The 25860-nt window shown below is 47.7% G+C and overlaps 1 long non-coding RNA gene across 1 annotated transcript; it reads right to left on the reverse strand.

Moving 5' to 3' along the window:
• Positions 1-9090: 9090 nt before the first annotated feature.
• On the reverse strand, positions 9091-16121 carry LOC136407824 (uncharacterized). Its single transcript, XR_010752017.1, has 3 exons — positions 16058-16121; positions 14931-15052; positions 9091-9368 (listed from the first exon to the last, which is right to left on the reverse strand). It is a non-coding gene; the product is annotated as an uncharacterized lncRNA (long non-coding RNA).
• Positions 16122-25860: the final 9739 nt, after the last annotated feature.

The following is a 25860-nucleotide window of genomic DNA, read 5'->3' on the forward strand; positions in this document are numbered from 1 at the left end:
TTAAGCAAATCTATATTTATAGTATATTCTCATGACATAATTTAATAGTGTTTGAATGATTCAGCATCTGTAGATACTTTATTTTTATTTTTATAATAGCAGACAAGCCCTGGCTGGATGGCTTGGTTAGTTGGAACATCGTCCCAGCATGTTGAGGTTGTCTGTTCAACCGGGGTCAGGACACATGCAGGAGCAGATCGATGTTCCTGTCTCTCTTGCTTTCTCTCTCTGTCTCTCTCCCTTTCTCTCTTGATAAAATCAATAAATAAAAATAAAAGTAAATATTTTTAAAAAATAGCAGATGAGGTAAAGGGTAAACAGAAGCAAAGAACAGTGAGAGGAAGGCACAGTAATCTGTACTTTCCACGCAGGCAGCCTCAGACTACACGGAGAGGCCGAGTCTCAGCCACCGTGACAGAAGTCCACAGCCCTTCAATAACAGGCTTTGGGGATGTGTTCCAGAACAGTTTATTCTGAGGGAGGAGCCCTGGAGGGGCTCCAGGTAGGGCTGCGGAGGACTGATAAGGAGGCATCTGTAAGGAGAAAGAGAAAATTAGCCCTTTGTCTCCATTCAGCTGTTGTCACTCTGCCAAAAGATTTCCTATTTCTCAGTGAAATCTACCTAATTTCAAAGGTAAAATCAGCAAAGAATTTTAAAGAATCGTTTTGTTACAGGGTGGAGAATGGGCCTGGAGCAGGTCTGTTTTGGGTAGACTTCGTGCAGGACAGATTTCACAACGTGAGTCCAGGTGATTGATTGATTTAAATTTAGAGAGGAGGGGAGCAGCAAGAAGCATCAACTCCCACACATGCCTTGATCAGGCAAGCCCAGGGATTTGAACCAGCGACCTCAGTGGTCTAGGTCGACTATCCATTGTACCACCACAGGCCAGGCATTTTGAGAGTACATTTATTAAAGCTGCTGCGTGTGGACAGTGAAAAGAAGGAAGGGCTTAAGCTAGAAAGAGCAAACAGGAGAGAGCTTAGGTGGGGCTACTTTGGCTCTCTGGAAAGTCAGAGAAAAAGGGGGCCTTGGAAATAGGTTCAAAGGGTGAGCCTAGGACGCACTACCACTGCCTGCTGCTCCCCTGATTGCAAGTCTCGTGGGGACCCTTAGAGTTGGAGAGAAAAGTCTGGGCGTGCTCCAGAGAGAGCGTGTGCCTGTTCTTTTTATGATGTCTTTTATCTTTCTTTAGCTGGCGGGAATCCTAGGGAAGGTCTGAGGGGATGGTCTTAATGGAATATTCATTAGTTTTTCAGGTGTGTTCAATATGCTGATTTATTAAAATACATGAAAAAAGTGTCAGGGTTATTTTCTGGTTAGTTTTATTTTTTAGAAGAATGTTATTAGCCCTGGCCCAATAGCTCCATTCATTAGAGCATCATCCCAAAGTGCAGAGGTTGTCAGTTCAATCTCTGGTCAGGGCACACACAGGAACAGATCTATGTTCCTGCCTTTCTCTTTTCCCCTTTCTTTCTCACTAAAATCAATACATTTAAAAAAAATTGTTAAAGAATTTTATGAAAGAAGAACCAGGACTGAGGCCAATCTGCCCCAGAACAGTCTGGACCATGTAAACCATTTGTTCCTAGGTGTCCTTGGGAAGATAAAACCTTGTGATTCATTAGCTGGCTGTAAGTTGCTCAAATTGTTAATTTTGTCTCAGTTTCCCTTATTTCACTTGTCAAGAAATTTCCCTAACTTCTTACTATCCTGACTCAATTTCAAAATATTATTAGAAAGGATGCAATGCTTGCACAAGATAAAAGAAGAAATTCAAAACTTAATATCATCCAAACAGTGAGGGAACTAGAAACATACACTCAGACAACATCAGTTCAAATTCTAACTAGGAGATCCCACTTTCCACCTAGCAGGTTAGTAAACGTGGTAAGGATCACTACTATTCAGGGCTTGTGAGGGTTGGGGAACAGGCACTCTCAAGCATCAGGCTATGGGAGAGCATAGCCTTATACCCCAAAGTATAAAATGAGCCCATATTGATATAAACAAATAACTGACTAAATTGATAAATGATGATGAAACATAGCTTCTTTGCAGAACAATTTAAAAATCAATATGATCTTTCTCTTCAACAAGGTGGCAGGCGGAGCAGCCTCCCCAGCAGAAGCAGAGGTACAGATCTTTGTGAAGACCCTGATGGGCAAGACCATCACCCTTGAGGCTGAGCAACCCTGAGAATGTCAAAGCTAAAGTACTAGATAAGGAGGGCATCCCACCTAACCAGCAGCGTCTGGTTTTTGTGGGCAAACAGCTGTAGGATGCCACACTCTTCCAGACTGTAATATTCAGAAAGAGTCCACCTGCACCTGGTGCTTCATCTGCAGGGAGGCCTGGTTGAGCACTCCCTCCGCCAGCTCCCCCAGAAGCACAGCTGTGATGGGATGACCTGCCACAGGCCTTACGCCTGCTTACACCCCTGCGCTGTCAACTGCTGTGAGGAGTGCAGCCGCACCAACAACCTGCGCTCCAAAAATAAGGTTAAACAAGGTCTCTCCACATCTCCGCGGCCTCCTGCCTGAACCCTGTGATCTGGGGGCTTCAATAAAGTTTCCCTTTTGTTGACTGGAGCAATAAAAAAACCCAAAAACCCAGAAATGCATATAAGTGCAGAAATGCTCAAGACAATGTCTTGGTATTTTTAGAAAAAAATATACATGTTACTTGTCTATAAATATCTTGCTTAGAAAAGCTTCAAAATCTAAAGGAAGTGCCATATCTACAGCTTTGAAGTCTACAAATGTATATATGTATATACATATATACATGTAACACATATGGATGCTTATCTATTTATATATATGCACTTGCAAATTTAAGTTTTGTAAAAAGTATATAAATATATTATACATATACCTATGTATGCTGTAACATCTGTCCAGTTGCAAGAAACTTAATACACATGCCCATTGCTGTGAGCAACAGAAGTTCTTGCAGGCCCTTTGGACAGCACCTTGGCAATAGCTGTCAAAAACTAGAAAAACATTCATACCCTTGAACATGGTAGTTTATTTCTTTTCTGAGAATTAATTATAAGGAAATATAAATCCAAAAGAAAAGACAACAAAGAAAGCGAATTGCATTCTTGCTGCTCTCAATGTAAATGAGCAAAACTGGAAACTAAATGTCCCAGAGAAGTTTTCAAAATGACAGTCAGTTGGTGGAATATTATTTAATTACTAAAAAAGGTGATATGAGGACTACACAGGAGCATGGAAAATGCTGATGAGTATTTATGGAAAGAAGAATAAAGCAAAACATGTAAGTATACTTTAGTTAGGACTCGACAGGGGTAGGCACACACAGGCTGGAGGCCCTCAAGACCGAGCAGTTGGGCTTTGGCACTTGGACCCTTTGCCACCCGCGTCACACACCCAGCCTTTCACCCTTCCTCCAGGCTCCAGAGCAGCCCGCAGAATTCATCACCTAGAATTCTCCAGGGCCCAGAGAGGGTGCTCCACAGACATTCTGGAAGAAATATTTCGTTAATGTTGCTATGATGTTCTGTAGGACCACTTGAAAAAATTCTCCTGCCCTGGCCAGTTAGCTCAGTTGGTTAGAGCATCATCCCAATATGCCTCCTGTGTGGGTTTAATCTCTGGTCAGGGCACATACAAGTGTCAACTACTGAATGATGTTTCTGTCTCTCTCTCTCTCTAAACACCAATACATTTTTTTAAAATTTCATAAAAAAAATTCTCCTAAATATTTACCGGTGAACTTAAATTCAAACTTGAACGGTGTCTGTCAATGTCTTAGTCCCTACCAAGGCCTACCCAAAACTCCCACGCCTCATACATCCTTATTCAAAGTTTCCGTTACTATCTCACAGCCACCTACCTACCAGCTGACTCTCTCAAACGGGTGCAAGAAAGCCCCTGGGTGCCTCCGTAGGCAGCAAAGAAAGGATTCTAAAAGGTCAAGCAACACTCAGAAAACAGCTGATTAAAACTCAAAAAGGTTTTCCTAGGAAACACTTAGATACTATCTGGAGAACCTAAGAATCAGGACACCCCACACCTGGACTAGTTTACTTGCAGTCCAGGGGAAAGGATGGAGCTAAAGACCTCTGCAGTTTGGTGTGAACTAGAAGTGGGGCTGGGAGCAGGTGCTGCCTGGCCACCTAGGGACAGCTGTCTAGAGCAGCACAGTGGAAATGGAGTGTGGGCCACAGATGTGGTTGTAAATGTTCTAGGAACACCTGAACAAGAGTAAAAAAGGGTGACAGTAATTTTAACATATTTATTTAATCCAAAATCTCCAAAATACTTTTTCAACATATAATTGATAAAATGATTAATTGTTACCTATTTTACATTCTTTTTTTTTTTTTTTTTTTTTTTTCTGAAGCTGGAAACGGGGAGAGACAGTCAGACAGACTCCCGCATGTGCCCGACCGGGATCCACCCAGCACGCCCACCAGGGGGCAATGCTCTGCCCCTCCGGGGCGTCGCTCTGCCACGACCAGAGCCACTCTAGCGCCTGGGGCAGAGGCCAAGGAGCCATCCACAGCGCCCGGGCCATCTTTGCTCCAATGGAGCCTTGGCTGCGGGAGGGGAAGAGAGAGACAGAGAGGAAGGGGGGGGGGGTGGAGAAGCAAATGGGTGCTTCTCCTATGTGCTGTGGCCGGGAATCGAACCCGGGTCCCCCGCACGCCAGGCCGACGCTCTACCGCTGAGCCAACCGACCAGGCCCTTTACATTCTTTTTTTATGCTAAGTCTTTTAACAAACAAACTATAGAAATGATCCCTGAAAGTATAGTCTTTATCCTAAGTCTTTTAAATCTAACACATATTTTATACTTACAGCACATCTCAATTCAGATCAGTCATATTTCAAGTGCTCAATTGCCATATCGTGAACAAGGCAACCATATCAAATGACAGATCTAGAACTTTCATCTTTTCTTTTCTTTTCACTTCCCTTCCTGTCCTCCCTCCCTCCTTTCTTTCTTTAAAAAACAGATCATTCTTGCTTGACCAGTGGATAGAGTGTTGACCTGGGATGCTGAGGTCCCAGGTTCAAAACCTGGAGGTCACTGGTTTGAGTATGGACTCATCCAGCTTCAGCATAGGCTCACCAGCTTGAGTGGGTTGCTGGCTTGGGCGTGGGATCATCAAAATGATTCTGTGGTTGCTGGCTTGAGCAAGAGGTCACGGGCTTGGCTTGAGCACCCCCATCAAGGCACGTATGAGAAGCAATCAATGAACAACTAGAGTGATGCAAATATGAGCTGATGCTTCTCATCTCTTTCCTTTCCTGTCTATCTGTCCCTGTCTGTTCCTCTCTCTCTTTCTCTCTTACACACACAGAATCCTGGGAAACTTGATTGTCCAGAATCTCCTGCTGTCCAGTGAGTGGCTCTCCCATCTCCATGTGGCATGCTGTAAGCAGACCCCTTTTTTGGGGCTCCTGGCAGCCCTCTGGTGAGACTCCCCTGAACTCTCCAGCCCCCACACACCCATCCTCCATGCTTATAGGAAACCAAGGTGAGCTGTCTCTCTAGGGGGACGGAAAGGGGGAAGGGGAGAGGAGGGCAGGCTTACGCAGGCCCTTTATTCTTTTCTGGCAGAGTCTTCAGTATTTGGCAAGATTCCCCAGGTTTTCTTCAGGACTTCGCATTGGAAGTTGGCTGGTGGCCAGAAGGCTCTTTTAGCTTAGAGAGTCCCTGGTTCCCTCTCTGGAGCCTGAGAGAAACTCTGAACCTCAAAGCAGGGGTCTTACAGAATGAATTACATTGACTGTCATACATCTCTTAGCCATCCTGGCAAACCACTCTGAGAAATATACTCCTAGAGAAGAGATCTGGAGAGGAGGACTTTTGAAGGGATGGGAAGGAGAGAGAGTAGGAAGTCATATTCTAGGCATCATTTTACCAGAAGTCATTACTTCTTTATTTGCATTTCCTTTTATAATCAAAGTGGGGAACACATACACACAACTGCAGTTACGCAATGGTTTATGCTGTTGCTATGAGCCCAAAAGCACTTGCTGGGCTGTGTGTGAGTCGGCACATCCCTGGCTTCCCGCACGCAGGGCAGCAGGAGGCACCGGGAATTTTTCAAATGTTCACAAGAATGTCGAGAGGGAGTTCTGAGTAATCACAATTTCTTGAACTTCTTGTGGGAAAATGTAGTCCCAATTTCCTTTTAGAGACAGCGGTCTTTGAAAGCTGTTTGCCATGAGTTTCATTTGTTTGTGTTGCAGAGAACGGTAAAAACGCACTTCTGTGGAAGGCCCCAGCAAATGAATCCTGCCACGGGGACCTCGTGAAGAGACCTGAGCACCGAGCAAACTAATTCTGTAGCTGGGCAAGAATGCCTGCTGGATTTCTGATCCTCTTAGCTCTGGTGTTTGGGCCATTAATGTGATCAGCTTAATCAAACATTTTATGTCCTTCTTGTCACCCTTTCTCTTAGGAGTCCAAGTGCTGGTGGCTTCCTTGCCTCTGTGCTCTCCTGCCTTGTAGAAAAGCTCTCCCCCCACACCACCCTGGCAGAACCCTGGAAACCAAGAGTCCAGGAGACAAGCAGGATCTGCCTACGGGACACTCACCTCCCAGCCCGCCCAGACTTTGCTGCTGATAGCTCAGTCCATTGGAAATCTCTGTCTGTTGCCTCGTCCTCTCCGACTTCAGGTCCCCAACTGCCAGACTGACAGAGTAAGGAGAAGGCAAAGAAAGAGAAAAAAAGAGAAAAGGAAAGGACAGGGAATACAAAGCCATGCAAGCCAGGATGCCCGGTTCCTCTCTCGACAGTGGGGCTAGCTGTGATGGCAGTTCTTGTCACCTCCACCGGCTCAACTAAAGGAGGGGATTTCAGGACACGGAGGAGGAGACACTGTGGGGCTGGTGGAGCCTGCAGTGGGGAGCTGTCTGCCTGCCCGTCTGGGCAGCCCGACCGGGGCCCACACATGGCTGCTTACTCTGCCCAGCTGATCCAGCCTGGGCTCTTAACACCTGTTGCTGGGCCTTTGTTTTTTTAAGGAACACAATAATAAAACACTCTTTTGATGGTCTCAGCCAACATGAACCTTTTCTAATTTAAGGCACCCAGACCTTTTGCCCCCAGCCAGCCATCAGCTCACTCTGTGGAGGTCCAGAGTCCCTCATCACTCCTTTTCACTAAGAAGCAGCACAACAGGGAATAGCCACACGGGAAGAAATGGGCTTTGGGTTTTTGTATCAGCTTCACTGTTTTTTTTCTGTTGTTTGTTCAGTCACCTGACATTTATGGGAAACCAACAGGCTGGGGACCCAGAGCTGAGCACCTCCTGTGCTGGCTCGGGGGGCCCCCACCTGGACAGCCGGAAGGCCCTCCTCTATGGCTCTCTGGTTTTCCCTCCAGGAGATGGAGCGCCCTCACTTTGAAGATGCCTACAGAGCAGTTTTGCCCCTCCATAAATGAGCTTTGGCAAGTGCACAGCTGAGTCACAGTCTTGATGACACAGAGCACGTGGCTTTAAATTGCCAAGAAGTATGACTGGCACTCCAGGCTCTGCCTCCCCACCCTGAGGGAGTTCTGGGTGAGCCACTGTTGGCTCAGAACAAGGGATACAAAGATTATCCCCTTTCTGTTCTAAAAGCCTGCTGTTGAGTTTCAAGGCCTTGTCCATACATGGCGAATTCCTTGAAGGCAGTTGAAGTAACCACTAATTTATTTTTTAAAAACATTACCTAAGCTAAGTGCCTCTTTCTGAGAGGAGCAATTTCCCTTGTTGGTCTCCTAGGCTTAAGGAGCTGGTGGAGAATGTTCTTACCTGGCAGTTGAGTGGGGCAATCAGGCCCAGTTCAAATAGCTTGTTGTTGATACCTTGATTTCTGACCTTGGAAACTCATGGCTGACCTGCTTGGGAGGTCGCTGAGCTTCTGCCTCAGTCACAGTTCACTCCAGCCACAGCCCAGAACCACTCCGGGTCTGACCCTCCCTGGTGTGGCCCCACTTCTCCTATGCAGAACAGAGCACAAAAGGGGAGAAGGCAGTGGGCAGCCACTACTGTGTCCCCCAACCCAGCTGGAAGCCGCGCAGCTGGTGGCTTGTCAGCAATAGGTTGAGGCCTGACTCATGGCCCAGTCACAGCCCTTGGTGGAGGACTGACCCACAGAGGAAATCACACAGCACTCTGTGGCCCACTGTAGAGGCAAGGGCTTTTCCAAGTGCATCAGCTGGGAGGCAGCCTTCACCCACACTGGAATCTAGGGCACAGGGACCCCCACTAACTTCAGGTTAGCCTTGCTGACTGTTGGAATGGGGTGGCCTGTGGAAACCCCTTGCACAGTTCCCCACTGGCTAGCAGGGAGCCCACAGCACCAACCCATCTGTGATAAAGCTGTCATCCAGACAAGCCAGGCTTCCACACACAGTTCCCGGCGGCAGCGCCCAGCCATGACCAGGCGGCCCAGCCTGAGATACCACCCAAGGGGCAGAACACTAAGGAGGACTCTTCTCTACCCTCCCCTCTCCCACTCCAGTTCTGACATCCCAGGGACATCCTGCAGGAAACCAGAGGGGGGAAGGGACTGGCTACCTACCCCCAAAGGTGGGGGAAAGGGTGAGTAGAGGGTGAGAGGGAAGAAGGGACGGGAAGTACTCTGGGTCCTGTACCTGGACTTAGTCCTAGGAGCCATCTCTGGGGGAATCTCCAGCCCCATGAGGACTCTGTGACAGGTAGGATGTTCTCCTGGAACCCAGGGGGCAGGGCTCTTTTGTTGATTTTCTCAGCCCACATGTGCTGTCATTTACAGCTTTGCACTGCCATGCTCTTCCCAGACAGAGTCCCAGGCTGGTTATATGAAAGCCTGCAAGGGTGGGCAGCCAAGGTCCTGCCTCTCCCGGAGGCACCAAAGGAGATCAAGTAGGTGGGTAACAAGAAAATACCACCTAAAGATTTGCCCTCCACATGACCAGAGGCCGATTAAGGTCGGTTGAGGACCTGGGTGCAGAAGAAAATATTGGGCTCCTTAAAAAAAAAGAGAGAGACAGGGAAAATAAAAATACATGTTAACCATATTTTTTTTTTTTAATTTTATTTTTTTACAGAGGCAGAGATAGACAGGGACAGACAGACAGGAACGGAGAGAGATGAGAAGCATCAATCATTAGTTTTTCATTGCGCGTTGCGACTTCTTAGTTGTTCATTGATTGCTTTCTCATATGTGCCTTGACCGCGGGCCTTCAGCAGACCGAGTAACCCCTTGCTGGAGCCAGCAACCTTGGGTCCAAGCTGGTGAGCTTTTCGCTCAAGCCAGATGAGCCCGTGCTCAAGCTGGCGACCTCGGGGTCTCGAACCTGGGTCCTTCCGCATCCCAGTCCGATGCTCTATCCACTGCGCCACCACCTGGTCAGGCTTAACCATATTTTTAAATAAATAAAAAATATTATGTACTATTAATGTTAAAATTGCACATCTGAAACCAAACTTGGTGTCATTAGAAAAAAGTATAAAGTTGGGGTTTTGTGGGTCCCTTCAGAAGTCGGGGCCCAGGGCGTACTCCTGGTGCACCCGCTGTTAAATCCACCTCTGCACATAACTCATGCTCCAGTCACCACAAAGCTGCTGCCCTTCCAGCTATGCCTGCTGTTCCCGTGGCCTGAGGCTCATCCACCAGCACCCCCAGCTTGGGAAAACCTACCCAGGCTCTTGTTAAGGTTCCAGTTCTCTCCTGGGCTTACATCTGTCTCAACCACCAGACAAATCTCCTGGAGGCCAAGGCCAGCTTTTGGTCTTGCACAGTGCTCAACACATAGTAGTTCATTCAGTGGGTTAGAGTATTTTCCCAAAATACCAAGGTTCCAGGATTGATCCTGGGTAAGGGCACATAAGGGAAGTGACAAATGCACAACTAAGTGGAACAACAAATGAATGCTTCTCTCTCCTTCTTCCTCTCTCTGTCTCTCTAAAATCAGTCAATCAATAGAAAGTCTTATTGTGAAGCTAAGTACAGTTGTGTGTGTGCACGCATGTGTATAAGGGGAACAAGTTCTTTGTGAACTCATTATGTGCCACACCAGTGCTAAGCCCTGTACTCAGGGTATCTCATTTAATCAGCCTAATTTGTGTGGTTACATCTAATTCCAAGACGGCTTTTTAAAAACAATTTATTGATTTTAGAGGTGGCTTTAAAAAAACAACTATTGATTTTACAGGAGGGGTGCAAGAGAGAGAGAGAAACATTGATTTGTTGTTCCACTTACTTATGCATTCATTGGTTGATTCTTCTATGTGCCCTAACCAGGAAATGAACTCACAATCTTGGCTTATGGGGACAATGTTAACCAATTGAGCTACCAAACAGAGCCCAGTGTGGATTTTTTTTTTCTTTTTTTACAGAGACAGAGAGGGAGTCAGAGAGAGGGATAGATAGGGACAGACAGGAATGGAGAGGGATGAGAAGCATCAATCATCAGTTTTTCATTGTGGCACTTTAGTTGTTCGTTGATTGCTTTCTCATATATGCCTTGACCACGGGCCTTCAGCAGACCGAGTAACCCCTTGCTCGAGCCAGCGACCTTGGGTCCAAGCTGGTGAGCTTTTTGCTCAAACCAGATGAGCCCTCACTCAAGCTGGTGACCTTGGGGTCTCGAACCTGGGTCCTCGGCATCCCAGTCCAACGCTCTATGCACTGCACCACCACCTGGTCAGGCCTCAGTGTGGATTTTTATTTATTTTTATTTTTTTTGTATTTTTCTGAAGCTGGAAATGGGGAGAGACAGTCAGACAGACTCCCGCATGCGCCTGACCGGGATCCACCCAGAGAGAGAGTGTGTATTTGAGATAGTGTTGTGCACATCACTAGGGCAACAGGCAGGAGCAAGTTGTCAAGGCACAGCAGGTACGTTGGAGAGAGGGTAATAAAGAGATTGTCTAGAAAGGCAAGGAACCGAGAATGGGGGCCGCGAAGTTTAATGCAGATCCAGTGCTCACAGCCGGGCCATGATCCCCGAGTGCGCGGCCTAGGGGACGAGAGGGCAGCGAGACTTGAGCCTGGATAAAGCCTGCAGAAAGGCCAGGAACAGGCGGGCTTCACTCCCTGCCACCACCCGGCTCTGCCCACCTGCCTGCCCTCTCCGCTGAGCTGCAGTGCGGTTGTTTGGGGGGGGGGGGCACCCACCAGGGGGCGACGCTCTGCCCACCAGGGGGCGATGCTCTGACCCTCCGGGGCGTCGCTGTGTCGCGACCAGAGCCACTCTAGCGCCTGGGGCAGAGGCCAAGGAGCCATCCCCAGCACCCGGGCCATCTTTGCTCCAATGGAGCCTCGCTGCGGGAGGGGAAGAGAGAGACAGAGAGGAAGGAGAGGGGGAGGGGTGGAGAAGCAGATGGGCGCTTCTCCTGTGTGCCCTGGCCGGGAATCGAACCCGGGACTTCTGCACGCCAGGCTGGTGCTCTACCACTGAGCCAACCGGCCAGGGCCCTCAGTGTGGATTTTTACACAGACATTCCTCACCTGGTGTTGGGGTGGTGAGAGTGTTATTTCTGTTTTTATCTCCTCTATTGAAGAGTACTCTATTCATAGGACCCCTTCTCTCCTCCAGCACTTGCTCCTACATTTGGCTGCAACTAGAAGCTTAGGGGTTTTCGGTTTGCAAAAAGAACTTGTTATTTCATATCCAGGCACCTCTGAGCCCCCTGAGCCCGGAGACCCCAGAGTCTAAGTCACCTCTATCAGAAGACCTCTTTTTTCTCCCAGACCCCACCCTAGGATGGATCGTACCAGGATCCCTCTTCCTCCTGGGCCCTTGGAAACATCAGTGATGGGTCATATTCTCTCTTTGGCTGCCCCCAGCTGTTTGAGGGTTCGCTTGGGCTAATGACGCACTTCCTGCAGCACATGGGTAAGGAACTAACTCCCTTGGGCCCCCTGCACAGCACTGCTATTGGTTTATTTTAATTCATTGCAGCTCTAGCTGAGCAATAGAGAGTACAACCTGTGGTTGGAGGTGCAGTGGAGGCTCCATATTGTGATGTTCCATCTAGGAACAGCTAAAATCCTAAAAGGCAATGCGATTATTTCCATTTTACAAACAAAAAGATGGAGGCACAAAGAGATTAAGAAACTTGTCCAGACCTGTGGTGGCACAGTGGATAAAGCGTCGACCTGGAATGCTGAGGTCGCCGGTTCAAAACCCTGGGCTTGCCTGGTCAAGGCACATATGGGAGTTGATGCTTCCAGCTCCTCCCCCTGTTCTCTCTCTCTCTCTCTCCCCTCTCTCTCTAATAAAAATGAATAGCCCTGGCCGGTTGGCTCAGCGGTAGAGTGTCGGCCTGGCGTGCGGGGGACCCAGGTTCGGTTCCCGGCCAGGGCACATAGGAGAAGCGCCCATTTGCTTCTCTACACCCCCCTCCTTCCTCTCTGTCTCTCTCTTCCCCTCCTGCAGCCAGCCAAGGTTCCATTGGAGCAAAGATGGCCTGGGCGCTGGGGATGGCTCCTTGGCCTCTGCCCCAGGCGCTAGAGTGGCTCTGGTAGCGGCAGAGCGATGCCCTGGAGGGGCAGAGCATCACCCCCTGGTGGGCAGAGCGTCGCCCCTGGTGGGCATGCCAGGTGGATCCCGGTCGGGCGTATGCAGGAGTCTGTCTGACTGTCTCTCCCCGTTTCCAGCTTCAGAAAAATACAAAAAAAAAAAAAAAAAGAATAAATAAAATCTAAAAAAGTAAATTAAAAAAACAAAAAAACAAAAAACCAGGTCTGTATGGGCCCAAGGCCTGGGCTTGTCCTCCAACCCCAGCAGCTAGGCTGTCAATCTTGTTCTCAGTGCAGATCCCAGGTAGAAGCACAATTCCATGCTGTCTCCAACTAGCTCTGAGGAGAGCCAAAAATTCCTGTCCCTAATTTAAATCCAGATGCTATGGAGGGAAAAAATGCAGAGATTTGATGACAAAAAAAAAAAAAAAAAAAAAAAAAAAGAAACTTGTCCAAGTTTAAATATCTAGGAAGTATCCAAAAAATGTTACTTTTCCCCAACTCTTTTCAGACCATTCTTGTGGACAGAAAATAAGACTGGGTTTTAGCCCTGGCCAAGTAGCTCAGTTGGTTAGAGCATTGTTCCTACACCCCAAGGGTTTGATCCCTGGGCAGGGCATATACAATAATCAACCAAGGAATGGATAAATAGGTGGAACACCAAATCAATGTTTCTCTCTCTCTTATTACCAGACGGAGGAATGGGCCAGAAGAAGGTCTGCCTCTGGCCAGCAGGTAATGTGTGGGTTCTTGGCTTTGTGCAGGAAAGATTTCACAACACAAGTCCAGCTGATTTTGAAAGTATGTTTATTAAAGCTGCAGACAGTGCAAAGAAAGGAAGAAGGGCTTAGGCTAGAAAAAGCAAATAGTACAGAGCTTAGGTGGGGCTACTTTGGCTCTCTGGAAAGTCAGAGAAGAAGGGGGCCTTGGAAATAGTTTCAGGGGGTGAGCCCAGGACGCGCTACCACTGCCTGCTGCTCCCCTGATTGCCAGTCTCATGGGGACCCTTAGAGTTGGAGAGAAAAGTCTGGGCGTGCTCCAGAGAGAGTGTGTGCCTGTTCTTTTTCTTGATGTCTTTTATCTTTCTTTAGCTGGCGGGAATCCTAGGGAAGGTCTGAGGGGATGGTCTTAATGGAATATTCATTAGTTTTTCAGGTGTGTTCAATATGCTGATTTATTAAAATGTGTGTAAAGAAGTGTCAGGGTTATTTTCTGGTTTTATTTACTTCTTCAAGAGAGAGTGAGACAGAGAGATAGGAAGGGAGAGAGATGAGAAGCATCAACTCGTAGTTGCCTCACTTTAGTTGTTCACTGATTGTGTCTCATACGTGACTTGACCTGGGGCTGAAGCCAAGCCAGTGACCCCTTGCTCAAGCCAGTGACCTTGGGCTCAAGCCAGTGACCCTATGCCCAAGCTGGTAAGCCTGCACTCCAGCCAGACGGGCCCTCGCTCAAGCCAGTGACCTTGAGCTTGAACCTGGGACCTCAGCATTCCAGGTCAACACATTCTTCACTGTGCCACCACTGGTCGGGCTGGTTGGTTTTATTTTATTTTTAATGTTATTAAAGAGGGACCGGGACTGAGGCTATTCTGCCCTGGGATGGTCTGGACTATGTAAACCATTTGCTCCTAAGTGTCCTTGGTTAGGGAAGATAAAATCTTGTAATTCATTAGCTGGCTGTAGTTGCTCCAATTGTTTGGTCTTGTTTAATTATTTTGTCTCAGTTTCCCTTATTCCACTTGTCAAGAAATTTCTCTAGCTTCTTACTACTATCTTACCTCACTCTTTCTTCCTTCCTCTCTCTCTCTAAAATCAATTTTAAAAAGGTTTACTGGCCTGACCTGTGGTGGCGCAGTGGATAAAGCGTCGACCTGGAAATGCTGAGGTCCCCGGTTCGAAACCCTGGGCTTGCCTGGTCAAGGCATATATGGGAGTTGATGCTTCCAGCTCCTCCCCCCTTCTCTCTCTCTGTCTCTCCCTCTCCTCTCTAAAATGAATAAATTAAAAAAAAAAAAAGGTTTACTTACAGGATAGCTATTCTTAAAGAAAAAAAAAAAAAGACTGATCCCTAAAGCTGTGACCTAAACATGAAGTCAATGTCCTCAATATGTTTTCTCATTGCTCTGCTTACAAACAGAGGTGTACTTCTGCTTGGTAGGTGCAATTATGGGTGGTTGCTTGGATTCTGTAAAAGCATGTAATATTTTATGTGTTGTTGGGATAAGACATATGTTGCTTATTTTGTTTTTAAGTAATCTGCAGCCGCTGGTACTTTCTTTCACCTGGCCCTCTGCACAAGAGTGACCGGGAGAAAGAACACTGACTGAGCAGCTCGACTGTGGCTTGTGATTCAGGGGCTTTCCTGGACAGAGGCCTTGCTGGCTGTGGCTGGATGGTAACCTGCAGGAGAGGTTGCTCCTGGGTCTGCAGAGCTAGCGGAGACCTCACCAGAGGAAGACTGCCCTCCACGAATGGCCGGCGGCAACCCAGCCTGAGGCTGGGTGTTTTGGAGTGACCATTTGACTCTTGAGACATCTGGATGCAGTTAACTTTATACGGTTAGCTCTTACCTGCAAAGACAAAACAAAGCCACAAAACATTAGGTAATAGGCCCTGACTTTTGTCCTTGGCTCCTCTTGCCAGCCCCACTTCACCCCGCCTCTCCGCCCCCCCCCCCCCAAACAACCGCACTGCAGCTCAGTGGAGAGGGCAGGCAGGTGGGCAGAGGGTGGTGGCAGGGAGTGAAGCCCGCCTGCCCCTGGCCTTCCTGCAGGCTTTATCCAGGCTCAAGTCTCGCTGCCCTCTCGCCCCCTAGGCCGCGCACTCGGGGATCATGGCCCGGCTGTGAGCACTGGGTCTGCATTAAACTTCGCGGCCCCCATTCCCGGTTCCTTGCCTTTCTAGACAATCTCTTTATTACCCTCTCTCCAACGTACCTGCTGTGCCTTGACAACTTGCTCCTGCCTGTTGCCCTAGTGATGTGCACAACACTATCTCAAATACACACTCTCTCTCTTTTTTAAGTGAGAGGAAGGGAGACAGACTCTCTCATGTACCCCGGCCGGGATCCACCCGGCAAACCCTGCCTGGGGCCCATGCTCTGAGGAACAGAGAGAGCTAGCCTCAGCGTCCCAGTTGCTCGAACCAATAGAACCACTGGCTGAGGGAGAGGAAGAGAGAGAAGGGGGAGACGGAGGGGTGGAGAAGCAGATGGTCACTTCTTATGTGTGCCCTGACTATGAATCCAACCCAGGAGGTCCCCACAGCTGATGGATGCTCTATCCACTGAGCAAACCAGCCAGGAGGGTTTCAAACCCTCTCTGTTTTTCCATCCTCACTCCCATCGTATCCAGTCAAAAGGGCCCCCACCCTCCATTCTGGAGGGGCCTGATCCTGGAAGATCCCAGCTCCCTGTGTTTAAAGGAAATGACGGGCCTGGTGTCTGGAAGCATGAATACATCCTGACACCTGAGGGGAGATACCGCAGGAAACTGACAGATGAATGTGCCGACAAGTTCTTCCCCCCTGATGTGAAGCCTGTGGGGGTAGCAGGGGTCGGTAACCGATCCACTCACCCAATGAAATCTCCTCTGTGTCAGGGTCTGTGCCTCAGGCACCAGGGCGCACAGGGCCCTAGAGCAGCTTCCAGACTGCGCACTAACCCCACCTTCCCCGGCACACCGCAATTGAGAAGGCAGGGAAATCACCTCCCAGCTCTGCCTCAGCCGCCAATGAACCGCACGGAGGCCACGGGGCGCTGAAAGGGGCGGGGGTGAGGGGGGGTGGGGGGGCTCCAGAAGATGCTGGCGTTCTTGGCAACTGCTCCCGGGATGCTGACTGACGGGGGCCCGTTCGCTCTCGGGGAAACAGGAAACGCTCACAGATTCGTCCACCCTTGACACTCCCGGTTGTTTGCAGGTCCAGAGAGCAATACGAAACGCATCCTGTTACTGTAACATGAGTCAGCTGAATCCTGTTGGGGCTTCTTCCCCAGGTACATAGATGTGGCTGGGGGAAGGGTGGGGGCAAGGGCCGGAGGGAAAAGGATCCTAGACTTTGCAAGAGGAGGAGAGTTTGGGGAGCTTGTGACCAACTCCCTAACCACCCCAATTTCACAGACAAGAAAGGGCCCTGGATTGCAGAGCCTGTCTAGAACCCAGGACCAGTTCCCAGCAACCACCCTCCCATTGAACTCTGCTCTCCTCTGGCATTGAGCTGTTTTCTGAACAGTTTTTCTAAACCCTTTGCCAAAGGCCCAGAGGCTCAGGTCAAAGAACCCTAGTTGAAACCTGGTTGTTCAGAGCCAAGGAGGGATGACGCTGACATCCTAAAGAAAGTTATCACCCCTCCTGAAGCTCTTACTCATGACCCCAACTGGAGTGATTGTTCCCTTCCCTGAAATCCTGCTTCTCAGGATCTTCCAAGGTAGAGTTTAAACATTAGCATTCATTTCCTCTCTATTCATTCACATTTTCCATGTAATGTATTTGCTTCTTTTTCCTGCACAGTGTACAGATTCCTAAGCAACTTTACACACACACCCCTTCTTTGTGACCAACTTCAGGACTGTGTATTGAATTTGGATGGGCAGTCATTCTGGGACAGAAGCCACAGCTATCCAAAGACTGAGGTTGCCAAAGGTCTGAGTGCTGATGCTTGGGCCCTCCCAGCTGGAACAAGGCCTTCTGCAGCCTAGGCAAGGGTGGGAGGAATAAAGGTGGGGTTGGTGCCAGATCAACAGGGGCCAATTGGGAGTATTTTCTGAAGCAGGGCAGATAAAAAAGACTCCCTATTCTTCCCCACTATCCTACAACTACTGTTAATGGTTGTATTAGTGAGAATTTACTGTGGGTCAGGTGTTTGGATTGCTTCTTTCAACCCTATAGGTAGTAACTACCAAAACTCCCAATTAAAAGAGAAAATTGAGGCCCAGAAAGGATGAGTGAGTGATGTGTTCAAGGTCTCATGGCTGGCAAATGGGAAGGCCAGGAGCCTATCATTAACCACTGTGCTCTATTGCCGCCTCCCTCCTAGGTGATTCCACAATGACCTTCCTGACCTTGATTTAGGGGGCTTTTAGGGGTTCTTTGACCAGAGTCACAAAGGCTGCCCAGGAAAGCTGGGTTCCAAGATTAAGGGGGTTTCTCTTTGTTTTGTTACCACAGGAATCCAATAGTTCACTGAGCAACTGAACAAAAGGTTTCAATAAAACTCAAAGTAGCCATTGAATGAGATGAATTGGGAGGAAAGTCTACTGTAGTCAGTCCACTCCTTTCCCATGACAAGGTCCAGGCAATCTTTCCTGCATCTACAGTGGTGCCCAGAGCCAACAGAAGGGGTCTGTTCAGAGCCTCCCGAACCTGAAGCTGTCCTAGTTGTCAACACCAATGTCTTTCTACTTTCTGTGACATTTACTGGGTTACTCATTGAACTAATTTCTTTAAAAAAAATTTTTAATTGACTTTAGAGAGAGGAAAAAGAGAGAGAGAAATGGGGGTGGAGGTGTGGAAAGCATCAACTCACAGTATTGCTTCTGTATATGTGCCTTGACCCGACAAGCCCAGCATTTCAAACCAACGACTTCAGCGTCCCAGGTCAATGCTCTATCTACGGTGCCACCACCTGGTGAGGCAACTGTTGTCCTTTATTCTGTGATTTTCCTACTCAAGAACCTAGTGTGATTCTCTGTTGCCTGTAGGTCAAGTCAGATGTTCATAGCCACCTCCTTCTTCTCCTTCTCCTCCTCCTCCTTCATTTTTTATAGAAAGACAGGAAGGGAGAGAGGGGGGAGAAGAGAGATGAGAAGCATCAACTCATAGTTGCTTCACTTTAGTTGTTCATTTATTGCTTCTCATAAGTGTCTTGACCAGGAAGCTCAAGCCAAGCCAGTGACCCCTTGCTTAAGCTAGCGACCTTGAGATCAGGTCAGTGATCCCACACTCAAGCTGATGAACCTATGCTCAAGCTGGTGACCTTAGGGTTTCAACCAGAACCTCAGCATCTCAGATCAATGCTCTATCCACTATGCCACCACTGGTCAGGCAGGCATTCAGAGTCTTCTGCAATCTGGTCCCTCACCTGCCACCTGACTGTAGAAGCCCTCTGTTCTCTTTCAGGGGCTCCAGATGGACACCCACCTTGACACCTTCCCCTGATGAAACACCTTGCCACTTCTTGTCTGTGCAAAGCCTGGCCAGAATTCGGGGCTGGAAGATGGCTCTTTGGATTTCTCTAGTACAGTGCTCCCAGGACCTTGCCTTGGTTTGGGGCCATTGCTGACCTTCCCCGGGGGCTGCTGCTATTATCTATAGAAGGCCTGGGTTACGTCAGGTGACTATTGGTGGTTCATTAGAGTTCCTAATTGAACAAATATTAGGCAGAGCCCCCTTCCACTTTTGTTTACTCTTTTTTGTGAGGACATGGAGGGACCATCCAAAGGTCCCCCTTCCTCTGTTTTCTTCCTTAGTCATTATAATTCTGTAAGCCAGATGGGCACAATTGGGCTTGTACTTGGACTTCAGAAAAAAGGAGACAGATGTTGATCTCAGGTTCCCAAAGGCACAGAGCTCCCTGTTGACTCCAGCCAAATGGGCCGAGGCCTGTCCAGTGTTTAGAGTCTGGGATGGATGATGCTGTAGTCCATCCATAGGACCATCTGCCCATTTAAGTTATTGCCCAGGTCATCATCTGACCCTGCATTGTGCTGCCCCATACGGCTTTCTATGTTATTGGCACCTAGGTTTTCTCCCCAAAACCAAGCTCTCTGTCAACACAGACCTCATGCGAAGTGGGCCCCCCTGTGCTGGCTCTTCAGGTCCCAGTGGTCCTCCTCCTACTGCTCATTGTCTTTGATCTGCCTGGTCTAGCCAGGGATTTTGGACAGGCTCTCAGGCTTAGAAATAACCATGCCCCACTTCTCAAGATATAATTAGACCGGCCTAAGTCCTCTCCCTTGGAGTGTATGAGTGAGTGTGTGTCTATGAATTTGAATGTGAGTGTGTGTTAGAGTGTGCATGTGTGTGAGGGTGTGTGTGTGTATGACAGAAAACAAGGTTGATTGAAGGGTTGGCCTGTCTCCATTCTGTGCCTGTCACCTGTAAACTTGGCAGCCACAGCCAGGTTCTCCTGCCATGTGACAGGACACACAGAGTGAAAACAGGCGAAGCTCCTCCTTAGGGAGGAGCACAGGTGGAGCCTAGGGGCCTTCCGATGGCCTCACTGAATTACTGTCCTCGGCTTCAGTGGGCCTCCAGAGCCATCGACCAGGACCTTTTGTTACTTGTGACTAAAATCCTGCCCACTGTGACTAAAATCCCCTGGGCTTTAGTTTTGTGTTCCTTGCTGGCTTTTCTCCGTAGAAGTGGACTTGTGGGGCATTTCAACTGTGGGTTAATTTATTTTTGAGAACAAATTAAAAATGGGGATAGCTATATTTTTCCTAATAATTAAAGTAATAGAGCAATGCATAAAGACAAGACTAAAAGAAATCTCTCTGAATTATTGTTATTTTTTTAGATGTGATAATGACATTAAACTTATGCATTTAAAACATAGTCCTGGGCTGTGGTGGTGCAGTGGACAGAGTGTCAACCTGGAACACAGAGACCGCCAGTTCAAAACCCTGGGCTTTCCCTGTCAAGGCACATACGACAAGCAACAAACAAGCAATGAACAACTATGAGCTGATACTTCTCACCTCCCCCTCCCCCTCTCCTCTCTCTGTAAAATCAATAAATAAAATCTTTAAAATATATATATAAAATCCTCATCTTTTGGAAATAAGTACTAAGATATTTAAGGATAAACTTATATGATATGGTGGCTGGTGTTTATTTGAAATAAGGTGGGGGGAGGGAGGTGGTTGGGAGTGTAAAGGAAACAAAGTGCTGAGAGTCTATAACTGAAGCTGGAGGCAGGGGTTCATTTTGATAGTCTTTTTGCATCAGTATAGGTTTGAAATTCTCCATAACAACTTAAAAAAAATTACCCCTTTACTCTGGCCACCCAGAGATAACCACTATTAACATTGTGGGATATTTGTCACTCAAATTTGTCAGCTGAATCCACTTATGTTTGGGGGATGCCCTAACTTGAAGCAAAAATGCCAGGCATTTACATTCCCAGCCTCCTTTATATGGCGCATGGCTGAGGCTCCAGCAATCACACCCTCCTGCCCAGACCCTGAATCAGAGGCTCATGATGGGAGGGACCATGCGGAGTCCATTCCAGCACAGCAAACAGCCAGGCTGCAATGCTGCTTGCTGGCTCTTCCCTCTGGCTCTCCAGCCACCTGGACATGCTGAAAGCTCCCCAGAATCCATCTCACAAATCTCTTTTCTGCCTGAAGTATCCAGAAAGTTTCGTTTGCTCACAACTAAGAATCCTGGTGGGCAGAACATTTTATTGTAGATTTTGTTTATTGATAGGATTGTTTATTGATAGCTCTGTGAGGTGCTTTCATGCTTCCACTTACAAGGGTGTGGAAGGGGTCTTTCTGGGAATATAGACCTCCTCCTCAGTTATTCTTTCAAACATAGTTAATGCTGCTCTCTCCTTCCCTGCCTTTCCCCCAAGTGGGCTGATAGAAAGAAAGGAAGAGCCTCCATAATAAAAGTTCACTTTCTGCCTTGCCTGTGGTGGTGCAGTGGATAGTGCGCTGGCCTGGAACACTGAGGTCGCCAGTTCGAAACCCTGGGCTTGCCTGGTCAAGGCACATACAACAAGCAACCAATGCACAGGTAGAGAGAAGCAACCAGTTCTCATACTCCACCCTCTTTTCTCTGTAAAATCAATAAATAAAGTCTAAAAAAAAAAATCTGTATCTGTTACAGCTAAAAAAAAATGTTCACTTTCCTCAGTGTGAGGCAGGTTTGGGGGGACCTGAGGGTGTGCCTGACTAGCTGCCCCTTAACAGGGGGCTCCTGGCAAGGCCCCAGGAAACAGGTGTTCATCATACTTTATAAATAGATTGTGCTTCCACTGAGATGGTCCCTTAGCAGCCTGTATAGCCTGGCTCACTGCTGACCACAGGAACAGAGGTCTTGCCTTCCATGGCTTCATGGGACTGTCAGAAGTCAGGAGCCTCCATCTTCCACCCGGGCCTGAGCCCATAACAATTTTCAGTTTCCCATCTGGAGTCAGGCACCTCATCGACTGACCATTTTTCCTTGTCCTGTCCTGTGGCAGCTTCTGTGGGTCAGGTGTGTTCTGAATGTGCTGTCCCAAACCTTTCGGGTGCTCCTACTGGGGAACCCTGTTCTATGGCCAAGATGGGCTGGTTGGGTGAGGGTGGAGCCCTGAGGCAAGGAACAAGGTCAGGAAGGGCACCGGGGACAACAGGATGTCTCAGTTTGTCCTAAGAGGATCTGGTTCCTCAGGTCCGGGGCGACCATCAGTGGCAGAGGAAGAAGGAGGGCTGCTTGAAGGGGACTGCAAGCCAAAGGAAGGTTGTTAGATGCCTCTTAATGTTAGTAAAATGAATAATCCTAATAGCAGCAGCTCCTGAGTCCTACTATGTGTGGGGCACTTTGTCAGGGCTTTACAGATGCCATTGGTGAGGAGTTAAGCATCACAGCAACTCCGAAGGGCAGCGGCCTCACTTGCTTTATAGATGAGAAACTGAGAAGCAGAAAGGTTAAACAAGTAGCCCAGGGTCACACATTTAGAACCCAGCATAGGACCCAGGTTGGTCTGAACCTCAGATGGGTGGGCAATCACTCTACAGGCTGCTTCTTTTTTTTTTTAATTTTATTTATTCATTTTAGGAGAGGAGAGAGGGAGAGAGAGAAACAGAGAGAGAGGAGGGGGGAGGAGCTGGAAGCATCAACTCCCATATGTGCCTTGACCAGGCAAGCCCAGGGTTTCGAACCGGCGACCTCAGCATTTCCAGGTTGACGCTTTATCCACTGCGCCACCACAGGTCAGGCTACAGGCTGCTTCTGCCATGATAGCCACCAGGGGTGGTGCCTGCTGGTCCTTGGAAAAGTGCCCCTTGAAGCAGCCTTCCCAAGCCCAGGCTAGGCCCGGGCCCACCGTGTTTGCTCTTTGTACCTATCGCCACCCCATAGCATCTGCTGAAATATATTCTAAATCTAATCACAAATTACCTTGAACAAGATTTCCCAGCAGTCTCAGGGGAGGCAGAGTTTTCTCCTTTGCTGGTGGGTTCCTATTTTTTGCTCTCAAGAACTCCCTCCACCCCTGCAAGCCAGCCCTCTGAGCTGAGACCAGAGGTGTCTGGAGCCCATCTGCCATGGCTGGAGGCCTGTCACCCATTGAAGCCCGGTGTGCCAAGACTGTGACCATGGTTGTGTGCTAAGTTTATAGGAAACTGTTTCTCATGCATTTACTGCTAAAAACAACTCTCAGTTGTTTTTCAAACTCTCCTATGAGGTGCCTTTCCAACTTTTGCAATAAGGAAATTTAATAAAAATTAAAGTAGTAAATCGCCTCTCGGAGTAAAATGGGTTTATGTGACAGCCAGAACTTCTTAAGATTAAGAATGGCAGCTGTTGAGGAGTTTTGAGCACCTTTGGTAGGGGTGGAGGCTCACTCTGACCAATCTGCTGAAAAAGCTTTGGAGACAGAAGGGGCAGGGTTTGAATCCCAGCACGGCACTTTTCTAGACTGCATGACCTCAGACAAGTGGCTACAGTTCTCTGAACCTCAGTTTCCTCAATCTGCAACATGGGAATAATAATGCACACCCCTGTAATCATCATATTTATAAAATGCCTCGCATATAGACACTGTTTAAGAAACAATACCTACTGTTATTCTTCACCAGTAGCTGGATTACAAAGGTTACTTTGCAATGTGAATTTGTGATGTGAACTGACAGCATTTTGACAGCAGATTGCAGTGAAGGCTTGCCAATTATGGGGGAAATTACAGAACAGGCAAAACTTGTTTTTCGCTTCCTCATCCCTTCCACATTGCTCTCTATACAGTTTCCTCTGTAAACTCCCTGTCAGTCCCTCCCCACATGGGTTTATGTCCTGAATTTTTAATCTTTTAATTTATCAAAATGTGCCTGTCACGAGTCCTCATATTGCTCAGGACCACACTGTAAGCCTGATGACTAACCAAGATAGGCTGAAACTACCCCCCCCCCCCATTTACTATTTACATTAACATGACTTAGTCTTCAGTTGTGCATTACAGTAACTTTACTATTCCAAGGCACTCTTGCCCAGGCAAATAACTTGATTGTTCATTACAGGAATTTCCCGAAAGGCCCCATCGACTCTTTTTTTTTTTTTTTTTTTTTACAGAGGCAGAGATAGACAGGGACAGACAGAAAGGAACGGAGAGAGATGAGAAGAATCAATCATTAATTTCTCGTTGCACGTTGCGACTTCTTAGTTGTTCATTGATTGCTTTCTCATATGTGCCTTGACCATGGGCCTTCAGCAGACCGAGTAACCCCTTGCTGGAGCCAGCGACCTTGGGTCCAAGCCTGTGAGCTTTTTGCTCAAACCAGATGAGCCCGCGCTCAAGCTGGCGACCTTGGGGTCTCGAACCTGGATCCTTCCGCATCCCAGTCCGACACTCTATCTACTGCGCCACCGCCTGGTCAGGCCCCATCGACTCTTTAATAGAAAACAGCAATGGACAGTTCACGCCTAAACTGCTTCAAGCCCCTCACTTTAAAATCCTCACTTGTTTCCAACCCCTAATCCCAAAGAAGCCCCTGGCACTGAAAAACCATTTTTAAGCCAAATTGGGGGCCCTGGTCGGGTAGCTCAGTTAGTTAAAGCATCATCCAGATACACCAAGGCTGCGGATTCGATCCCCAGTCAGGGCACAGACAAAATTTAACCAAAGAATGCATAAATAAGTGGATCAACAAATCGATGTCTTTTTCTCTCAATAAAACCATTTTTTTAACCAAATTTGAAATTCTCATTGAGATTTGATCTTGCCCCTCCCGCCTTGAGTGCTGTGGGGACGGTGGGTGGAGAGCCCTGTGCACGGAGCCCCCAGAGACCAATGCTGCTGCTCACATTTCAGACCTGGGAAATCCTGCCTACGTCTCAGACAGACCCTTTGGGAATGTCTAGCCTCAAAGAGTTGAAAACTTTCTACTTCTTTTGACTTGTAAACTAGGTGATATTTACATATCTATGGCTTAGGTCTGTTCAAACCAGAGGTTTACTCTTTTCTGACTTAAGCTAATATACATGAAAGTTTCAGAAACCCCTGTTGCTTATGTTGGCCAACAGGGTGGGCCATTTGGCAAGGTCCTGCCCTGGAAGTTACCTGTGAATGAGAGAGGCAGGAAGTCACTTGAAGGAAATCTTTAAAAAGCAAGTTAAAATTGAATCAACACTAGAACATTTCATCTGAAAGAAGTTCATTCATTAGTCCTTAAAAGTTTGCATTTGCTTGTTTGTTTTGGGCTTCCCCTGAGATGAATATTAAAATACTGCAAAATGGTAGAAAGTCTGACTGAAATGCTTAATGTGGTGACTTTGGGTAGACCTGGCCTCAATCAGAAGCAAACATAGAACACAACTGGAAACTTCTGGAAGGAGAGACATACCTCACTTACTTTTATTTAGCACCGTATGAAACCTGACACTAGACATTTAGAGGACATGAATTAGGATTCAGGTCCAGATCCACCAGAGTCCCACACTATATTGTTCAGTTTACTGAGGTTTCCTAAGATCTTACATTGTATTCTCTGAATTTTTAAAGATATTTTCATATTGATTTTTAGAGAGAGGGGCAAGAGAGAGAGAAAAAGAGAGAGAAAGAGGGGGGAGAAACAGGAAACTTCACCTTGTAGTTGTTGAAGGCAAGTCCAGGGTTTTGAATTGGTACCTCAGTGTTCCGAGTCAACACTTTCTCTACTGCACCACCACAGCTCAGTTCTCAGCATCGTCACCGTATTTCCCTATGTATAAGACGCACCTTCTTAAAAAAGATTGGGATCTAAAAACTGGGTGTGTCTTATACAGTGGTTGTAGATTTTTTTACTTGCATTTCCCACTTTTTTGCGCTGGTTTTTGCGCTTATTATTGAAGACAGTTGTAAAGCCAATATACAAGGCCAGGGCCACCATCACAGACACCCGGCCCACGCAGGTTCGCACTGGATTCGGACAGTCGGTAAAGAAACAACAGAGCCAAAAACTGATGGGCCATGATCTTTAATCCTAGCTTGCACCCGGCGGGCAAGTAAACACACACACTGGGCTCCAAAACCCACTCACATTCAGTGCTCACAAAGCTACTGACTTATCCGAGTTTCCTAGAATCAAAGGTTTCTAGCTCACCAGTCTTATTCACCTCTGTTCCCCATCTCCTTCCTTCTCTCTGCGCAAACTCTGCGCAAAGTGGCTTCTCACTTAGCACTCCACCATCTTGGCTGC

The sequence above is a fragment of the Saccopteryx leptura genome, chromosome 6, assembly GCF_036850995.1.
Source record: "Saccopteryx leptura isolate mSacLep1 chromosome 6, mSacLep1_pri_phased_curated, whole genome shotgun sequence".
In the NCBI taxonomy this organism is placed as follows: domain Eukaryota; kingdom Metazoa; phylum Chordata; class Mammalia; order Chiroptera; family Emballonuridae; genus Saccopteryx; species Saccopteryx leptura.